The sequence below is a fragment of the Sinohyriopsis cumingii genome, chromosome 5 (assembly GCF_028554795.1).
Source record: "Sinohyriopsis cumingii isolate HCF-2022 chromosome 5, ASM2855479v2, whole genome shotgun sequence".
NCBI lineage: Eukaryota > Metazoa > Mollusca > Bivalvia > Unionida > Unionidae > Sinohyriopsis > Sinohyriopsis cumingii.
The window spans coordinates 61035946-61057312 of NC_142965.1; the positions used below are offsets into that span (position 1 = coordinate 61035946).

General features: G+C 31.1%; 1 protein-coding gene and 2 long non-coding RNA genes across 5 annotated transcripts in view; 2 read left to right on the forward strand and 1 right to left on the reverse strand.

Moving 5' to 3' along the window:
* Positions 1–21367, forward strand: part of LOC149799271 (uncharacterized) — a 277158-nt gene that overhangs the window by 152941 nt on the left and 102850 nt on the right. The gene's annotated exons all lie outside the window — the stretch shown is intronic.
* Positions 1–21367, forward strand: part of LOC149799276 (uncharacterized) — a 151857-nt gene that overhangs the window by 31077 nt on the left and 99413 nt on the right. The window lies entirely within an intron of this gene.
* LOC149799280 (uncharacterized) lies at positions 16209–18669 on the reverse strand. Its single transcript, XR_016420890.1, has 2 exons — positions 17164–18669; positions 16209–16628 (listed from the first exon to the last, which is right to left on the reverse strand). It is a non-coding gene; the product is annotated as an uncharacterized LOC149799280 (long non-coding RNA).

The following is a 21367-nucleotide window of genomic DNA, read 5'->3' on the forward strand; positions in this document are numbered from 1 at the left end:
TGTTTTAGATAATATACCGAAATGTTTGGGACAATTAGTTTCTGTTTCTAGGTGTGTGTTTAGGTGAACAGTATCACTCAGTACTACTATAATACATAAATCAGCCCTAAATTGTACAATATCCAAAAAGAAAGGCGAATAGTCCCGATTCTCATTATCACGACCTTTTACATTAATAGTTCCAAGGTTTGCGTATATCTTCTCCTTTTAGACAAAACCTAGAGACCCAATTTAAATCGATTTAACTGGGATTTGTTGAAAAATCGAAACAATCGCCATCGTTTTTAAATAATTTTGCGACTGATAGAAGATAAAACAAATTTAACATGGCTATTTATTGTGACAGCTTGATGCCTAATCAACGTTCCGTATTTCATATTTGAGAATGATTGAATCATGTACACGCAAGACTGAAAACGAAGACAATGTTTATATCCAGTATGCAAATACTATTTAAATTGCAAACACATGTGAATAATCCAACATCTGTTGCTTAACAAATACTGTTATTTCCCATTGACATTCTTGGGAAAGTTTGGAAATTGTGCATAGAGGATAGAAATATAAATCAATTCACTTGTTATGTTAAGTGAAATCTACAACAAAACAAAAGTATACTTAAAAACAAAGAGGTTTGCAAAATGCCTATTAAGGCAAACGTATTAGCAGATAATAAGATAACTATTCGTCTTGGAATATAATATGTTTCAATTTCCATTAGTAGCATGAAAAACCACATTACTGTTTAACTTAATTCATATATATGCAAACTACATTACCGTATAAATCGTGCATAAAATTTAAATTATCGCACAATGTTCTAAGCATGTTGGACACAAAATGGCAATACTGTTTCAAACCCTCATCGATGTAAGACTGCAAAGCACCTTATAATACCCATTAAACGTTTGCAGTACCCGCGAATCAATATTCTATGAATTGATATGATAAAAATATAAATAAATGTCTTGTGCAGCAAAGACGTCATGACCAACAATAAAGAACAGACAAATCCCAAAGCTGACTCATGTGACAATATATACATATATTTGATTTATTATTATTGCTGTTGTTGTTTTGTTAGTATTATTATTATTAGTAGTAGCAGTAGTAGTAATCGTTATAGTAGTAGTAGTAGTAGTAGTAGTATGATTATTATTATTATCATTATCATTATTATTATTATTATTATTATTATTATTATTATTATTATTGTTATTATTATTATTATTAAAATTTAATTAAAATCAACATGAGATTATGAAATGTCAGATGCTTTCCAAACATCACAACAGTGATCCAAAAAAAGTACAAACATTCGTGGCAAAAATCTACTTATAAAGGTGATGCAACATTGTCTCTTCCTCGTTCGGATTGGCAGAAACAAAAACAAAGTGTTTGCAAATGGAAATGCAATTTTCCTTTCTCATCAACCACGCTTGCTAATAAGTATTTCCCATTTTCCTATAGCAAAGCTAATTCATGCTACATGTCACAACCTGTTACTAACAACCGTTTTGCAACACCTCTACCAGAAGACAAACAGAAGGTGATGGTCATATAACTATTATCCGTTGTCGTTGTTGCCTCCCCTAACTCATTTCCACTGACAGCACCTGCACCACCTATTTATATCCCAGCACTGCTGATAAAACCTTTTCAGATTGTGTACTCACAAGAGCTACGATTGCTGACAAAAGTGAGCCTTTACACTTGGGTATCACCTCCAGCAACAAGAAACATAGCATGCAACACCAGCTGATTGTGTACAAACACGTGATTGCAACGGAAATGCGATTACTGGTCCCTAGATAATGTTTTAGAGAGGTTGAAGTAATTGGCACATGAAATGTAATATGTGTCTGAGATGACAATTCCACCTATTGAACGCCCAGATTATAATTTTTACTGTTAAGATATTGCACCTGACATATATGGCCAAGAAGACTGACCCAAAAAAAAAACACTCAAGAAAGAAATTGTAGACATCGGAATTAATGATCGGTAGAAGAGTGTTGCTTTTGCTTTTCATTCTAAACATCTGAAACATAGGACTTTTGTGGTTAACAATGCGTTTTCCATTAACAAAACATTTTTTTTAGCTTGTGAATCACTGAAAATTTGATTAGTTGAATACCGGAAATTGGATAAGATATATTGCTTCTTTCAAAACTATTTAGTTTTAACCATAAACTAGAAGACTCCAAGTTTTCTAAAGAATGTAAACATATACAATAGACGAAAGAGACTGTGGATACACAGTCGCATCAGTGGTGAACGTTTTTAATAGGTTTACAATCTGGACATGAGGTCTTCAGTGTCAAATCGTTCCAAGGACTACTTTTTGTCTAGCACGGAGAACGCTTTATTTTCAAAATGATTTAATTGTATAGCGAAATTAGAAACAATATATTTGTTTTTCATTGAGAATATAAACCATGTCCTTAAAAAAATAAACTTTTAATTTCGTCTATTGGTATCTCTTAAATGGAATAAGCAGCCTCGTAAATCCAAATTCAGAAGACAATCAGTTGTCAACCTGCTTATCTACAAGATGTCCAGAAAGGCATCATGACATTGAACGCAATAGGTATCTGACGTTTTATTAGAATTCAAATCTCAGTAAACTAGAAATTACGGAGTTTACAAAATTATCCGTAATCCGTAAAGACAAATAAGTGGTAGTAAAGAAGGTAAGTAAATATTGCCATTATCATCGACTGAGGTCAGTATAGTTTGAAAGAATACCAGCAAATTAATTGATCTGGATTATTATCAGTCTCTTTCTATTCTAATTTATCACGATAAACATTTGACATCATACGTGATGGCGGCATTTTGGACAAAATGGAATTAGACTTCTTGATTCTGTATAATGTCTGAATGTATCAAGTCGAAAGGATCTTTAGCTTGTTCCTTCATTTCACAACCTGTCTACGTTTTCGTGTGAGAGAACGTCTACGCTGAAATTGAAACAATATGACCAAATTTGCCATACTAAAAGTAAAAATATGTTTACACGGAAGTGCAACAATTAAAAGTTTAAATGTGAATAAAACAAGTGAAAAATACAAGAGACATTTTCTAGCATTAATATGTCGACTTAAAGAGTATGAGACAAACACGATAAATTTTAAAAAAGAAATAATACATCCTATAGTAAATAGATTCATGCTTACACATGTTCAACAAAACTATTTACTTTTTCTGTATAGGAAAAAGTATTTAAAAAGAAATGGATTATTTGTACATTGTATGGCTACTAGTTGGAATCATATCCAAAAGGTGCATTTGAATATTTCATTAGCTATTGGACGGAACTAAAATGTGCATGCCTTAACCAAACAGACAGCGCGTCGAATACATTAATTGTCATGAGCTGTATTTGGTAGAATGTTAAAAATTTTGATAAGATACAAATTTTGATCAAGCCGAAAGTTGTAACTTGTGCTCACGCGTTGCGTTAAATAAATCACAAATAAATTCTGACGAAGTACGTTTAGTAGACTAATATTTGGTTTCAAAGTTAACACATGTATTTTCTATTCTAACGGATTTTGCATAATAATTGAATTTGGCAACACGCGTCATATAATTGATTCGATTGTACTTCAGACGTTATTTCACGGCAAACAACTTTATATAACTAGGCTAATAGGAACCAACTACTCTAAGTTTGGGTTCTCTACTTGAGTTTGTTTTATTTGTTTAAACTGAACTAAAAAATAACATGGTCTCATAATGCAACAAACTATATCATGATTTGATTCATAAGTATCCAAAATTTCCGTGCTGGATATTTTGTCTTGATTCCTTGAATAGTTCCTATACAGCTCCAAATATACAAGTTTAAGAAAGGTTAATTTCAGCGACTTACTATTTTTAATTCCTTTACAACTTTTGATGAATATGGTGAGTTTGAGTAAACGCTTTGATAACTAAGTGGACACGTATTAAAACTGCCATGATAGCATGAAGTTGAAGCTGTATTAGGAAGACGTGATCGTCCACCTACCCGTCATCATTCCTGTGAGTCTGATAATCTGAAAATCATTTTGGACTATTAATATTGTAGAAAGTATGCATTTGTAAACCACGCATAGTATCTTCGATGTACATGCATGTACAAATGTTCATAGCTCATGGTACGTCCTTCAGTGGCAGGGACTTATTTGAATGAGGCTATATTTTACTGGCAACTTTACATTCGCGATCGCTATGCTGTTTTAGAGGTATCTGACAAAGACTATATGTTGACGAAGGGTAATTTTGTGCTTATGCGTGGATGACTGAGAAAATAAAAAGGTAATTAATAAATGAAGTCATACTACGAAAACCAATGCAACTTTCGATTTCGTCACGAACACGACTGTTAAGTGAAAGTAAGATACTGGTACAGACTTCTTATCCATTGTACTGAAGAACGTATTATTTTCGGCATACGTAAACTACGTCTTTACAGTCTCCGAAAATATCTAACACGCACACATTCAAGACAGGAGCCTTAAATCTTAACGCTGAGCAATTCTTACACCAATACATACAAAAAATTACTTATGACAAGCAAAACATGAACATTAAATTGTAAATATACATGGAGCCAAACTTGAATAAAAAATTCATTACGTTTAAAACATGTTGTACATTGAGGTTATATAACATCTTTTCGCTGCGTTTTGTCTCAATTGGAAATTAAATGTCCTTTTCCCAAATCATTCAGTTCATAGACATTACCAATCAAGAGCTTTAAAGAGATATTCAATAAGCATACCTTGCAGGAATGAAATTGAGCTTTATTGATAATTTAAAAAATAAATCGCGAGGAATGTGTGTGTTCAGTCAGTCACAATATGTGGATGCTTACGTGATACGTAATGTTGTAGAGGTCTCGGATTGTTTTGAGTTCGCCTTTAACGCAATCATCATGTAAAAGAGAATATGAATATAAAAGAAATTAAGGCAGATTAGTTAGTAATAATGCATAAGTCCACTGAGATACATATTGAACAGATTATATATGCTTGGTTAATTTGCACGATTACATGTTTGGTATGGGATATATGAGTGTTATCTCTGTTCAAAGAATATGTATGCAATTTTGTTTTTGATAGTTAATGAGTAAGTGGTAGTTGAAGGGTTCCACACGACTTAACTATGAAATAAAATCGTCTCAGAAAAAGATCCAAGAGAATAAAGCCCTTTCTGATTGTGTTCATGAGTTCTCTGTTTAGAAATCGCATTATAAATGACACATTTAAAAGAATCGCAATAAAAAGATTATCATCTTTTCAGCATTATGCTTAAACGAAGAACAGTGAGGCAACATCAGCTGATGACTGGTTAGCTCGCCTAACACTACGGATACACAAATTCATTTCATAAACCCTTGCTTAAAGCTTTTTAAGTGTTGTCTATTTTTATATCTTGCAATGTTTCAAAGTCAGAAGTGATAAATATTATGGACCCAAGAGATTTCAAGACCTTTGGAGAAATAGCAACTCACATTAACGTAAAGATAATATAATTTTTATATTAGTTGATTCTAAATAGATCATAGCTAGTCGGTAGGTGTATTGTCAGTAGATGCACATAAATCATGATTTTGACAAACATTTCAGTTTTGTCTTTAGACTTACAATCTGTTAACTTTCAAGGGTAAATGAAAGCTAATTTTACACTTCCTTTTCTCTGTATTTCCTCAGGAACTGAGCTTTTTTTAAGGAACTGGTTGTCACCCGCCTCTTGTAACTATTGAAATTTACATATTGATGTCAGAAGCTGTTAGCTGCACTTGTCGTTTTTGAACAGTTGATTTAAGGTTTGAACAACTCCGGAAATATAATTGTCGTACGATGTTGGGTTATTTAATTATCATTTACTACTGACATCTCCATAAGAACGTAGAATAAGAGAAAAAAAGATAATGATTCAAACACATGTAACTAAAACTCAGAATCATTATAATACGGATCAATGTAGCAAAAAAAACAGAAACATTTATGCACTTCACAACTTCACATTATTCTGAGATAACTCTGACAGCTGAATATAATAACATCAATCCACGGTTGTACACAGTATTCACTATTTCGCCTTATACAGTAATAGTTTCTAGTAATATGACGTTTGTAAAACCTGAAGCATGGTTATGTTGTATATTAATTATTATCTTATAATAACTCGTTTTGTTACATACTCAAATACAAAATGCAAACCATTAACAGGCTTTTGTTTTATAACCTGGATGGTAGAAGCAGGATTACAATAATATGAAGAATAATTCTAAACGTTTAAATAAATAACAATCATAAGACTAAGGTATGCACCACAATATCTTATCTTTTTTATACTTAATGCAAACATACCGCCAAACACGACACAACCTTTTTCAGTGGTCTCCATTTGTGTTATAACTATTTTGAAATGGCTTAACGAGGAACAGAACAAGTCTTATCAACCTTTAGAATATGATTGTTTTCAAAAACTGTCATACAATTCAGATCTCAAATATCCAAACTATAATTGCTTGCCTCACGTCATTCATATCTTTGAGTTAAAAAGGAAGGTTTCATTTAGCAGTGAAGTGCATTAGTAATCAAACTGCAGACTGGATGAGTGGCAAAATTAGAACTGTGCCTACTGCCTCCCGTTCTGTTTACTCGGTCTCTTTGACATTACTACTATTATCTGAAGAAACAAAACAAAAACATGCAAATTGTGATCATAAATAGCTAAAGTTATATACAAACGTATATAAATAAACAAGATATACATTGAAATAATGTTTCTAAAGGGAAAACATATCATCCATATATTTTACAAGTATTTCGACCTCACAATGTAACTTTATATAGTCACAACATATTAAAATTGTAAAGTCGTTATATAGAATAATTTAAATTCAGAGTAATTGTCCTCGTTTAATTGTTTCTCTCTTTTTAATCCAACGACGTTTCATTCAGAATATTCTTCATATTTCCAGAAGTAATAATAGCAACAATTGAAAAAATTGTTTAGTATTAAAAATATAACATAATGCGCATATATACCGGAAATTCACCAATGTATATAAAGTGTCTAACTAGTTGTATCTCTGTTATGAAGAACGTCATATACTCTGGGCGGAATTTTAATCACTCGTTCGTGACAGATTTAAAATGGAGAAAAACTGAAAACAATGACACTAATAGGACTTAGACTTAGTTTCGCAGTGCGTCACGTTTAAACCTAATATGTCGATTGCGTGGACAATACCTACTTCTTCTACGGTTACGCATACGTAGGTTTATATCGTGGCAAATAGCAAAAATCAGCTCTTTTTATCCACACTGAAATAAAAAATCGAAAGAAATTAAAAATCAATAGCTATCAAGTCTACATGAACGAGAATCGTCTCTAAATGGATTCTCAAAACGTCACGATGTACAGAAACGATCACATTTCACCTTTATAAAGATACATTTGTCTGAATATATGGATAGAAAAAATATTTAATTATGGACGCAATTATATTATTTTTTCACTTGCAGCCATATTCACAATGTAACGTAATTAATGACCATTTTATTGTTGAAAAGAGTTTGACAACATTGTCTTAAACAACTACATTTCAAAACCAAAAATTAAGTGATAATTTGTTGTTAAATATTTATATTCAAACGTCTGTTTTATTTGTATGTATGGGGAAAAAGATTATATAAGTTCATATTACACACACAACTATTTCTAAAACAACTTTCAATAACATGAAACACAAAAGAAAAACTATATCACGACATTAGTAATGCAACCTACAAGAATGATGATTGTAAGATACTTTCGTTGAGGGCAAATACAGAAAAAAGTCTATCTCATAGTTTATGCTTTACACTCCCTATGTTATATTAACAGCCTGTTAAAAATGAAAAAGTAAGCTATAAAGATGACACCACGTGATTTACAAATGGTAATTTGAATAGGTATTCTATATATATATATATATATATATATATATATATATATATATATATATATATATATCCTGTTAAGAGATTATACCTATATAGTTGGATAATAATTGATTTTTAAAAAGGTTATTCCTTGGTCTATTCTTGGTAAAAAAAAACAATTTAGAAAATTAATATTGATATATATTTTGAAATAACTATTGAAATGACGGCTAAATATATATTTTGAAGAAACTATGGCACACAAAAATCTGGCACACACAGATATATATATATATATATATATATATATATATATATATATATATATATATATATATATATATATATATATATATATATATATATATATATATATATATGGGGGTGCATGTATTAAATAGTTAGTAGTCTAGTTTTTCGAATACTATTTCAATTTTATGTGTCTGAATAATCATTTAGACCTAAAACAACATATATTACCAAGATGCTTCTTACTTTCTATGATGAATATTTCATCGTTTACTCATCAGCAACTCTTTTCCAGTTGAGTTGTGCCATCAGGTAATACTGCCTGAGAATAATAACATGACTCTGACATATGCATTTCTATATAGTCTCCGAAATCTTTTGGACCTAGAATTTGACGTAGCAGGCGTGAAGCATCCTTATACCCACCGCATATGCAGCTTCTAATAAGAACTGTGACTTTCTCACTGCCAATACGTATCACTTACCAAGTCATCGATAATATACCACGTCCTCTGTTCAAACTTGCAGTCCCTTGAGTTATGGCGTTCTCTTCTTTTTCTTCTGCTTGTTCCGTTGTGCCAGCGATCATCTGGATCATTAAGCCTACTTTTACTCGTCCCCATATCTTTATTAATTTCTTACTTAGCTAGTGGTAGAAAAGTAGAGTGAACTGGTAACCACACAATGCTAGCAATAGGCTAAGTTCACATAATTAAGTAATGAGCTTTCCTCGATATCAATTAAAAATCAACCAATGAAAAGCATTCCTGCACGCGCATGTATTCCTTGAACACCACTGCCACTGAAGAGCTTGACATTGCTAAACACTACATTTTCTTAGAAGGCAAAACAAAATCAAAGTTTTATTGCGGTGCATATATATATATATATATATATATATATATATATATATATATATATATATATATATATATATATATATATATATATATATATATATATATATGCGTGTGTATGCATGCATGTATGTGTGTGTGAATAATGACGATAATATAATAATATAATTGAACAATTATCACAAAGCCAGTAATATGCTTTGAACAGAGATCATGATAGATCCATCCAATTTGTACTGAGAAAAATGAAGCAGTTAATGAAATAGACTTAGTTGAACACTGCATATAAAATCGAAGACAAATTTGAATTTACATTGGACCAGCGAAAAGCTTCTCCATACTAGACAAATCTTTTGTTCTATTTGCATATGCTTTATTATATAAACTTGTGCGTCACAACAACTTAGTCATCAATTGTCTCAAAAAGCATATACAACTTATTTGTGTATAATAGACCATCATCATCACCATGTCATTAAATCCATTTAATGCACACTGTCTGTTTAAGTGGACATATGTAATCATTATAATCTTGGTGGAGCAATCAATATTTGCATAGCGACATATTCACTTGATGTTAGCGGTTCATGGGGCAAAGTACGACATGAAAATTATGTTTTATCTGTGAGCAGACGATTAAATTCTATAGCATGTTTATGATATTTGTTTTGCACTGAACAGGTCAGTCATAGTAGTTTGTATCGCAAAAGCTGAATTGTTCTGTACGTCAATATGTCGTCCGATCTATTCAAAGTCATTGTCAGAAAATAGAGACGGAGTCCTTCTTTGACAATACAATTCATTGTCGTGTTGAGTTCAAGTTAAAATATCACAAATATGCCTGTACTTTGTAGTAAAGACAAGGAAGGTATTGTAATTCTTGCTATTTTTACAGCACACCCATTTAAATTATGAAAATAGTTAGTGAGTACTGACTAGAAAGAAAATGTTCTTTCCTTCTGTATAATACTGTTGTTTTTTAAAACTGTGCGATATATTATTGGAGTTAAGAGTTGCTGTGGTTAGTATGATACAGCAATGTACATTCAATTTAATATTTCGACCAAAGATAAAATTTCAGATGAATTATTTTGCTCAAAACTGAAACTTAGGTATGAAACTTTTGCATTTTGAAAGCGATGTAGGCGCGATCTTCTCTACCAGATTGTTTTACTTTTATCGGAATATGTTTTTTAACTTTCGGGGTCTTGCGTTCCCATGAGTAATTTGTAAGAGGTATGATATAAAATAGTCATCATATGGTTTAGGTCTATTGCAATTCCAAGCTTACATTTCAGTTTGGTACTTTGACTCGTAACTGCTAGGATTGTAACACGTAAGGGTCTTTTCTAAAGAAATTACATAGCTTCAAGTTGCTATTGTGGCCTTGTGACCTTGGAAAGTGTAGGGGAAATCTAGTTGGAAAATAGGAGTTCATGTCATGGGAAAAGAGGGTCACAAAAGCCCTGACTGGGTAGCTGCTAAAGAACTTGTTTTTTTTTGACATGATGATATATAAATAATTATTCGACCGTCTATCCGGTTCTGAAATTGCCTATTAGTTATTAATTAATGGCATATGTCAATTAAAATAAATTGTTCCTAGCGTAAACATCAGTCTTAATAGCGTGAATTAGTTGCGTTCAATCATGCTGGAGATGGGTCATGTATTTACATTATTCATTGGAATTACAGAGTGCTCATTATGGTTTGGAAAACAACATTATCTTCGGATACTAACGAATTCATTCATAGACATTATGGATTATATCATTGTGATACATTAAGCCTGTTTGTATATCAGACTATTCAATGCTATCGGTACATCAGCACGTTCAATTTTGGAATTCATTAGGCACAGCCTATACTTTGTTCAAGTTGAGACATAATATTTAAAAATATTTCTAATTTAATTTACAATACAGAAAGTTTGTTTTAAACGTTCACCTTTTAACTTAGAGATATACATTTATTTGTTGATTTTAGTTAACTTGTTGGCTTGCTTCTTTCCCTTACTTTAAGACCATGTATTCGTAACAACAGTATTCGACCAATTTTAATTTGTTTCGATGTGCGTGTGACGTTAAACAAATTAAAGCTTTCATTTAGATACATTAACCTAAACTTGTGAAGTATCTCTGAAGTTGCGTCCTACAAATTTAAAATTAATGATCGAAGATATTGACATCGTCACAATGATAGCTTACCTACTTAAGTGAACACGTACAAGATATAAAACAAACGACAACCGAGGGAAAAAGGTCTTTGTTTCTTTATGTGACTATCTTTACATGAGCATATATCTATTACAATTACGGAAAAATCCAATTTATTTCTTAACATGACCTAACAAAATCGTTTGTATATGTGCCATAAGTATTGCATATCGTTTCATTACCCATCCCCAACCTTGAAGATTCCTTTTGATGAAATGGCACAGACAAGCCCAATCATCTAGATCTTGCAATCGTTTCATGTAACATAATCGTAATTGAAAAACTGCAGAAATATTATTGTTGAAAACGTTTACTCTTGCAAAGATACTGACGAAATTAAACATATTAATTTGTAAGTGGATTCTTAAGCTTGAAGAAGGTACTGGTCCAATCAACTGAAAGACAACATAAACAAGGAGTTAAGCAACATTAAGATTTCATATAAACCTACAAAAATCGGGAACAAAAAGGAACATAAAGATGCTTAGCAGAATCTGAAAACGTTATTTAAATTACAAAACATGACTCATTGTAAATGTTTTTAAAAAGTATTTGATTCAACGGTTGCTTTGAGAATATGAAGAGATAAAAATGAAAATTGCTTTTGCCACTGAAAGTTTTGAAACAATTTTATCAATAAAATATATATGTTCTATCATGCCTAAACGTGTTATTCCGGTATAGTTTTTAATGACTATCAAAAATTAAACTTTGATAATTTCCTTATTTGTAATCAATTATCTGGATGCGAAAGCTATAATTATAATATAGATTATTTTATTGAACATTATTTGTGCACGTGAGATTGCGAGACTGGAAATATAGCAAATGAAAATAGTTTAGGGAGCAAAAAAAAACAAAACAAAGGAAATGTAAGTATGTTCGAAATTTATAAGAAAATATAATATATTAAAAACACTTTTATATATTTTTTGGAAACTATACATGATTACTCTTGTGAATCTACCGCTTTGGTTACAGTGCTTTTGTGAAGAGTTTATAGTAGGCTGCGTGATAGAATGTAATATTTTCTTGATTCTTTCATTATTGAAACAAATCTCTCTACGTACCTTCGTGGACAACAGCATCACCTTCTGACACAATATGGATTATAATGAATTAGCCCATTTATTTTTCTAAAATACCTAAGTTGTTTAAGTAAATGTATTGTCCATCCAATATCTGCTTTATTTACTGCTCTTCGTCTACGGCGACGAGGCGACGGGATCCTTTTGTTGAATTCTCACGACATATATTTTAAATCTCAGTATCGGTATGATTGGAAGAATCGTCATTAATAGACTGATAAAGATAGTAACATCCTGCAATAGTTGTGTTCTATATTCATCAACTAATCCTTGCACACCTTCACAGAGTATTGTTCCGTTTTCTAAATGTAGGAAACCCACAAGGTATCATTATATTTATTAAGCCAAGCAGCTGTAAATGCGTGTTGTTATTAAAAAGTATATTAATTTATAGTTCGTTCAGTAGTCATGTAAATATTTACTTGTCAAAATTATATGTCTAAGTTTTCTACATTTTTAATTATATAAAATAATATATATTTATTTTGTTGTGTATTACTGCAATTATAATAAAAGGTACGTTTTTACTGATTTATATTAATATAAAGATGAATTGATACTCCATTAAATTTGCATAAAAGTTGTACTCATTTTCATGGTCTCGTGACCTGTGTCAGGAATTCATGATGATAAAAGATTTGGGTAGAACATACAACGCTCCTCCTCTTTCCCTTTAAACGTACACAATGTTTCAAATTATTTCCTTTATTTTATCAGGAACTAGTATCTCAGTTAATAAGCACGAGATGAAAGGTGCCCTCTAAGTGACACTCGTCCATTGTTGTCACTATATAAAAATGTGGCAGTAGAACATAATTTGTTAGGGTAAATACAGTGGAGTTGTTAACATCTTAAATCAGTGCATAGTGTTGCCTTTCTTTCTGTTAGTGGATTAAAAGGGGAACATGGATTCTAAATATAACCAAGCTGTTGATGCAAATTGTTTCGGGTGAATGTTAACTAAACATTAAACGTTGATATGTGAACTATGCGTTTCAATCAGCGAATAACGACGTACTTAAATCACCTCTAGACAATACTCAGATACTAGAAGTTAGTACCTTTCACTATCCAATTAAATTATATTCTTGTTCTGGAAGAAGGTGCAAAAGATTCATATCATATTTTATAAGCATATTTAATAATAAATAATTTGAAATTACTATAAAGAGTATAATCCACGCACCGCTTATCAAATTGTGTCGTGATCCATCATGATTTTCCATCTGAGCATTCGATACGTACTTTCATTTCAATATATAAATTCTCAAAAGCAAAACATCTGGACAAAATTTGGGGGAATTATACTTAACAAAATGTTAGATGTGGCTTGAAAGTATTGTTTCGAATATATGTGTTAGATGATTTACCTCCTTTTAAGTTTGGATGAGAACAGTTTGTAAATGAATTGATTAAAGTTTGACAAATTCGTATGCATGTGAAGTCAATGCAGGTAACAAATCCATAAATCCATCTCTAATCTGATTTTATTTATAAACAAAATGAATAATACTAAAAGATGTTGTATTTGTAACTGTCAAAGATTCAAGTTGTGACTGGGACATGATAAAATCGAAGAGCCGACTGAAAAGCTGGCAATCGATTCAAAGTCAAACATAAAGAAGGGAAATCCTATGGGACATTGTGCATTTTACATAATCTACAATTGGACGATGGCAAGCGTATAACACAATCCACAGTTTGGTATATAGATAAATGGCATACATATTATGCATCAATTAAATTAAAGTTGTAATTAAACGTTGCTGGTTATATTGTCTTGACTTTATTTCATATTATTATATAATGGGGTTGTTAAATTATTATTTTATATGGAGTTCATACTGTTATATTTATTTCTGTTACTATCATTTATTGAATACATGAATTCGTTGTTTGTTTGTTTCCAAAGATACCCGCGGGTGTTTTATGTATATTTTGCAATATTTTGAAATAGTGAGTTTGGATGATCCTATGCTGCATGTGCGAAGCGCTTTCAATGGGAACACCGATTGCTTCCAGCGCACAGATAATGTATGACGACTCCGTCTGTGAATAAATGCCTCATCGTAAGATTAAATCTTCACATTAGGGAACGTATTGTCAGTGAGCGTTCTACTTTAAGGATTTACACATCTTCAGCTGTAGAGATATGTGAATTGATAATTCTTTGTGTAGAAGTTATAACTATTGTACTACCACGTTTATTTTTGTTTGCTATGTAGCTTCGGTTAACTTAGTGTAATGCAAATATGTTCTATTCTTGTTTGTAAGTTAACAAGGGATTTCTATTAGCAATATACAGCTGCAGTTTTTAGAAAACTTTAATTACCGTAGGATTCTTGTCGGGCACGGTTACGTTTATTTCTGAACCTGTTTGTTGTTTTGTTATTGAGCCGATAATATAATCTGTATAACTTACCCTATATAACGTCAATACGTTTTATCGCATATTCCCGTGTCAGTGTGTTTTCAGGATTGTAAAGACAATATGCAGGTCTGTCCCTTTTGTTACATAATTTCACTATTTGAGTGAGTACATTTTACTCTGTGAGTAAAATACTACATTTATTTTACTATTTCAGTAAAACACACCAATTGTTTCGTTGTGAAATCACTGTGAATCATTCAACAATTGTCATTGTATTGTGTAAAGTCATTTATTTGTATTTGCATTATGAAGTCTGTGCGCTTTATGTTAATTAATTCTATTTTTTCATCGTGTACACGCACGTATTAATCATACTGAATTGTTCATATAAGTGTGTTCGTTATTAAACTTTGTATTTTGTATCACCATCAAAAGTGTACTGTTGTAAATCCGAAATTCCACCCGGTTATCTTGTTACAATTATATAATTATTATAAATAATTATTTACTAACGTTTTTATGTTAACATTTATCGAATTATGCAATTTAGTTTTTCTAATCTTTATATGAAATTATACATACTGACCTTATTTCAATCCTATTACCTGGGACATTATTTGTTTTCAGATGATCTCAAAACGTTATCCTTCCTACATGAAGCATTAACAAGTATGGCACGCTTGCTGTCATTTACATTTAAACATTGTCTGATCGGACATTTTCGTTGGTTCGCACTGATCTCATTAGCGAGGTCTTTAGGTTTTGTGTGATTAGGGCCAAGAATAATATGTAATTCCGCATAAAACGATTGTATAGGATATTAATGAACATAAAATCTTTTTTGAATACTTTTGCTGCAAAGTAAATATCCGTTCGATCTATAGACAGTTTTCATACTTTTTCCAGATGTTCTGTTTACACAGTAAGAAAAACAAAAGCGAACGAGTGTAGCTTTGAGAATTCTACACAATTACGGAACAAAGTTAAAATACTTTCACTCCACTTCACAACCTAGTTACGAAATAATAACATACTATCTTTAATCTCATCACTCTGTTCACCATTATAGATATATATATATATAGATAGATAGATAGATAGGCAGATAGATATATAGATATATAGATGGATAGACAGATAGATAGGAGATGTATATTTAGGTAGGTACATATATAGATAGTAGATGGATTTATAGGTTGGTAGAAAGATGGATATAGATATAATCCTATAAATAAGACACACACACGCACACACGCACACACACACACACACACACACATATATATATATATATATATATATATATATATATATATATATATATATATATATATATATATATATATATATATATATATATATATATATATATATATATACAAATACATAACAGAAACATAAATAGCAAATAGAGGCATATGCTGATAGAACGATATCTAGAATGATATATAGAACGACATATAGATAAAATGATTGATAAATCGAACAATATATATATATATATATATATATATAAATTTAATGATTGATCGATTCATACAAATATAATTATACATAGATCATTCTTGTTTAATTCCAGTTATGCGCAGTTTTGCACAATAAAATAATTAAACTATTGTGACTCTCCAAGGAGTCATAAGTACAAATTGTGAGACATTACTTAACTTGATAATAGAAAGTCTAAAAACGTTTTTTTAACAAGGCAATAAGAGTGCAAGGCATACAAATCCAATATTATAGAACAAGTTATTTTCATAATTTACTCTCAAAAGTCTGATATTTTTATCCTTAATATACAAGGAAACACAGTTACAGATGTCCATATCTATCATTGACATCAGATAGCTCAGAATATGTCCACTTCTATCATACCTTTCTTCATTTTCATTTCGTCAAAGGTGTATTACATCAGGATTACTCTAAAAGTAGAAGAGAATAATATAACGTACAATGATCGGGGAAATGCTATTGGAGACTACCAACACCATTGCGGTCACCGATTTAATTGAAACAATCAGAATATTTTACAATAGTGAAAATTTGTAAAGTCTAACTAGAGTCAGGAAATAGATGTATATGTAATGTAATGCTAATCATATGTTTGGGAAAGATTTGTTTTCTTACTACAAGATAACGTTCTACATGAAAAACATATTCAGCAGAAGATATATAAGTGAATGTTTCATCAAGCCTTTAGCAAATATACTCTCAATATAATAATTTAAACAATGATGTTCAAAGTTTTATGTGATTGTTGTCAGTATAAATGCAATTCTATTATTTTTAGACTGACAAAATTCATATATCGCTTGCTTGTAAAAAAGGAGACATATTGCAAAAGCTAGATATCACTAATTTTAGTAAGGTTATGAATGTGACTATTTTCACAACATGCAATTTAAATACGTTATGTGATGATACTTCAGTAACATAAACCTTATTTCAGCTGCTTACCGATCGCAACCATCAACAAAAACAGACTTTGTCATGCACATACGATACGTTTCTGCCTCTTGGTTTTGGTTTTACACTGTAGTCACATTTCTGTCGATTATCATTAGTGTATAAATGAAGCTCTACTCCATCTCCAAATTCGGCAGCCGTGAGTAGTGTCTTCTTTAACATATGGCTTTTATCTGTTTCGTTTCCACATACACATCGTCTTATAAGTAGACAAATTTTGATATTGGATCCATTAATAACCCATTCCCACTGCTTAACAAAACCACACTCTGGTTGGAAGTGTTCTTCTGTATTTGAGGCCGTGCTTTCAGCTAGAGGAGTACTCCAAACTTGAATGACTGGTGCGTTCAACTGAAGGAGACTTGTCATTTTGTTATTATTTATTCGTACCTGCAAGTGCGTTCTTCAAATCTAATTAGAATGATTTCTGTAAGGTTCAGCTTTTATATAAACGATTTAAGGATTTTCCCGATATAAATAAATTGCTGGCACGACATTTATTTGCATCTAAATATAGAACATGGGTTACCAGATTAAAATATAACTTACATAGAGTAAGTCTCCAGCTGACGTCATTGAATGTTGTCGACAATATTTAAGGTTAAGTAGTTTTTATTGTTGTTTCTCAGATGGTTTGTAATAATCCAGTTTTGGTCTAGTAAGTGTATGCAATACAAAGTTTATTTCTTGAAAACCAGAATCTTTTCCCATTGCGTACCCCAACATTCACACCTAGGTAGGTAGGTCAATGATCTAAATACACGCCCACATCCTTAAATCAATAAACAACTCCTGCATCTAAACTGTACATAATCAAGCGTTGAGTGCCAAGAGGAGTTGCTATCTTCAGAATTATAACAGATGTAATACATGTTTGTTCAGACTTGAACTAAAGGATATTAAACCATTTAGCTTTTCAATAATGCATTTCTAAATTAGTTTTCGAGTAAAATATATAATAATTGGTAAATTATGTTATGGAATATAATGGGTTATATTGATTTTATCAAATATTATAAATATAACTTAAGTCAACCTAAATATTCCGTGACAATTACATACACACTTGCAGAATATGATCACGATCAAAATATTTTCTAATACAACTTAGCTTAAGTTGCTTCTGGTTTTCTAATCTTATTAATACGTCTGAGTGTCGAGAGCATTTTAATGATAATTTTCACACCTATTCGGATATACTTGTGCAAAATAGAAACAATATTTCATGTTGAAAGTTAAATAATTAAATTAATTTTTTTCTACATAAAATGGTATTATTATACCTATGCAAAATTATATTTAATCCAAAAATGCGTAATGACTTTGATCTTAAAGGATACAAAATACGCTTCGTTTCTTTAAATATTGTAGTAAAATATCGATGTTAATGAGGATTTTCTTTTTCACATTGAACTATGACTTCAATACACACATCTTTGAATCCTATCAATGAAAAGTAAACTTTCCATCTTACTTCAGATAAATTAAAAAGGAAGAAAAATTGGGAATCGAATAAATTGTACCATATACCTTTCATAATTTTGAACCACACCCAACGATGTTAAAAATGCAGATAAAACAATTTGGAAGTTCTATATCTTTCATTATTGTAAACGTTTATTTTGTATTTTTTATACTTTGATTAACCGCACAAACAGACACACACACAAACACACACACACACAGAGACACACACACACACACATAAATATATATATATATATATATATATATATATATATATATATATATATATATATATATATATATATATATATATATATATATATATATATATATATATATATATATCTGTTTGCCATACAAAGGAATACGAAACCCGTCTGGATTCTAAAAAAGAATTGCAAGTTTGGTCTTAAATACGTACACATTGATCTCACTATAGTCTCTCTTGACTTTCTTTTTTCCGCGCTCTCTCTCTACTTACTCAAGTCTGAATTGTATTTCCTTAAAAGAAAGAGAATATCGTTTTGCTTAACTAGGGCAGAAGCACCACCGCCACAAAAAACATAGAAGAATTTAATGTAATTCAGGCAACAAAAGTACTACCGTTTATATGAGTGAGCGTTTGATGCAAAGACAACTACTTGGATCGTTTGTGGATGTCTGGCGTTATAAACTGACTGGCGGATGAGGGGATATATTGATTGGGTTCTTAACGGATGGCTAGATTGATAAATGAACCGAGATAAAGTGATTCGTGATTGATTTTTAAGGTACATCAACATAAGTAGGTTATGGTACTGTACATGATGGTTGGATTTGACTTTTAATCTGATTATCATGATTTTGATCCTTGAATAGTCCAAGCTAGATTTATATGAACGACGTTTTGTTTGTCATATATATGTGAATTTAAGTTAGAAACCGTTCAGATTTAATAATCATTTTCCAGATTATCGTACCTTTTGAAAATGATTAAAATAACCACAACATAATCTAAACATTACCTTGATGTCTGATTTTATATGCCGTATATGATATTTTTGTTTCAATTTAGCTACAAAAATTATACAGATACTTCACGGTGAGAAGTCTTATGTTAATACTATTATATTAGCGCTTTATGTTTTTCCTTGTTGGCTGCCTTTAATAACAGTTGAAACGTGCATTGTAGCAAATACTGAAATGGAAAATTGACATGGATATTATGTGCTACCTTAATATCTTGACAACATCAATGCACCTACCGACGGAGAAGCCTTTTATCAACCACATAATGCACTGTTATACCTTTTCTGCATTTTACAAGTACACCAAGAACATTTTAACGTATATTTGGTGAAAGTTACAGGTTTCCCATTCCATTGTTTTGTTTTTGATTGACATTAGAAATCCGATATGAAAGGATTTCTTCATATTGAATTAGAAATTTTTTAAAGGCACGTTACGGCGTTGCTCAGATTTGAGGTAGACATAACGGTGATCTCACATTAGCAATGACGGACTTTCCAATGACTCATGCCTGGGGATTTTGTGAAGACAAAACGAAAAATGTCAAACATTTACATAAAGACTGATATAATTCTCATTGACTTTATTTCTGTGCTTTTGAGTCATACATTTTGCTTCGATAAACGTATGGATTGTGGAGTTTAGTCTGGCCAGATGTAGCAGTAGTCGAAACATGTTATACTAATTCAAAAATGACTCATATTTGATCACGACATGTGTTATGAAGACATATATTACATCTGGTTCAATGGCTTCATATGTGCATTGTTATGTCATGTCAATTTATTTGTATCTCCCAGAGAAGGAAACTAAATATAATATAAATTATGGACTCGAGTGGTGAACTGTTCTCAGATGTGTTCTTTGTCTTATATGGGTCTATCGTAAATATCGGAAGAAAATATTATTTCTTTTTATTGTAAGCATATTGCGCATTAATGATAATGAATGACATGATGTCAATTAATTTGAACTATTTGGAAAAGAGATCTCCCAAAGGACCAAATACAATGATTTCACTTAAGCCCCACTAAGTTATCTAAACCAGTTATATATGTCGTTTTAACAGATACGAGGTGCATGCATCATTATAACCTGATTTTGCTTATACCCGCCGTTGTATAGAAACAGTTGCTATTTTATATTTGCTAATATTTCTTGTTTTATGGACTGAAAGAATGAAATAAATTTGGTATATTTTTATTACCCTTCCTTATCTCAGCTGATTTGGCAGAATTATGCTTATTGATGTGTCATTATCCACTATATCGTGTCATTTGTTTTCCGGCGTTAAATAAATTTAGATTACTACCAACTGATGTGTACATAACGTATTAATACGCTTATGTTGTCTCGTAAGATCAGTACTGAATTAGACATTCAACAGAGAATTTGCGCCACCATTATCAAAATTTGATTAAGCAGGTAATTTTAGACTTCACGTATAATAGCTAACTTTGGGACCAATGACTATACAGAGCATTCAAGCGATAATGATTTAAAATTTTAGATATGACAGCTAAATATTGGAAGTGCGGGATTAATGATCATATGGAGAAGAAACAATTTTGAGTAGAAACCTGAAACAATGTTGATGCTGCTCCCGGTGATGGAATAAGTGATAAGCGAGTCTCGCCATAAAATGCTACCAGAACGAAAAACAGATGCTTATCTTTCATATCTATCGGATCTAAATTATGAAATATGATTACAAATATTA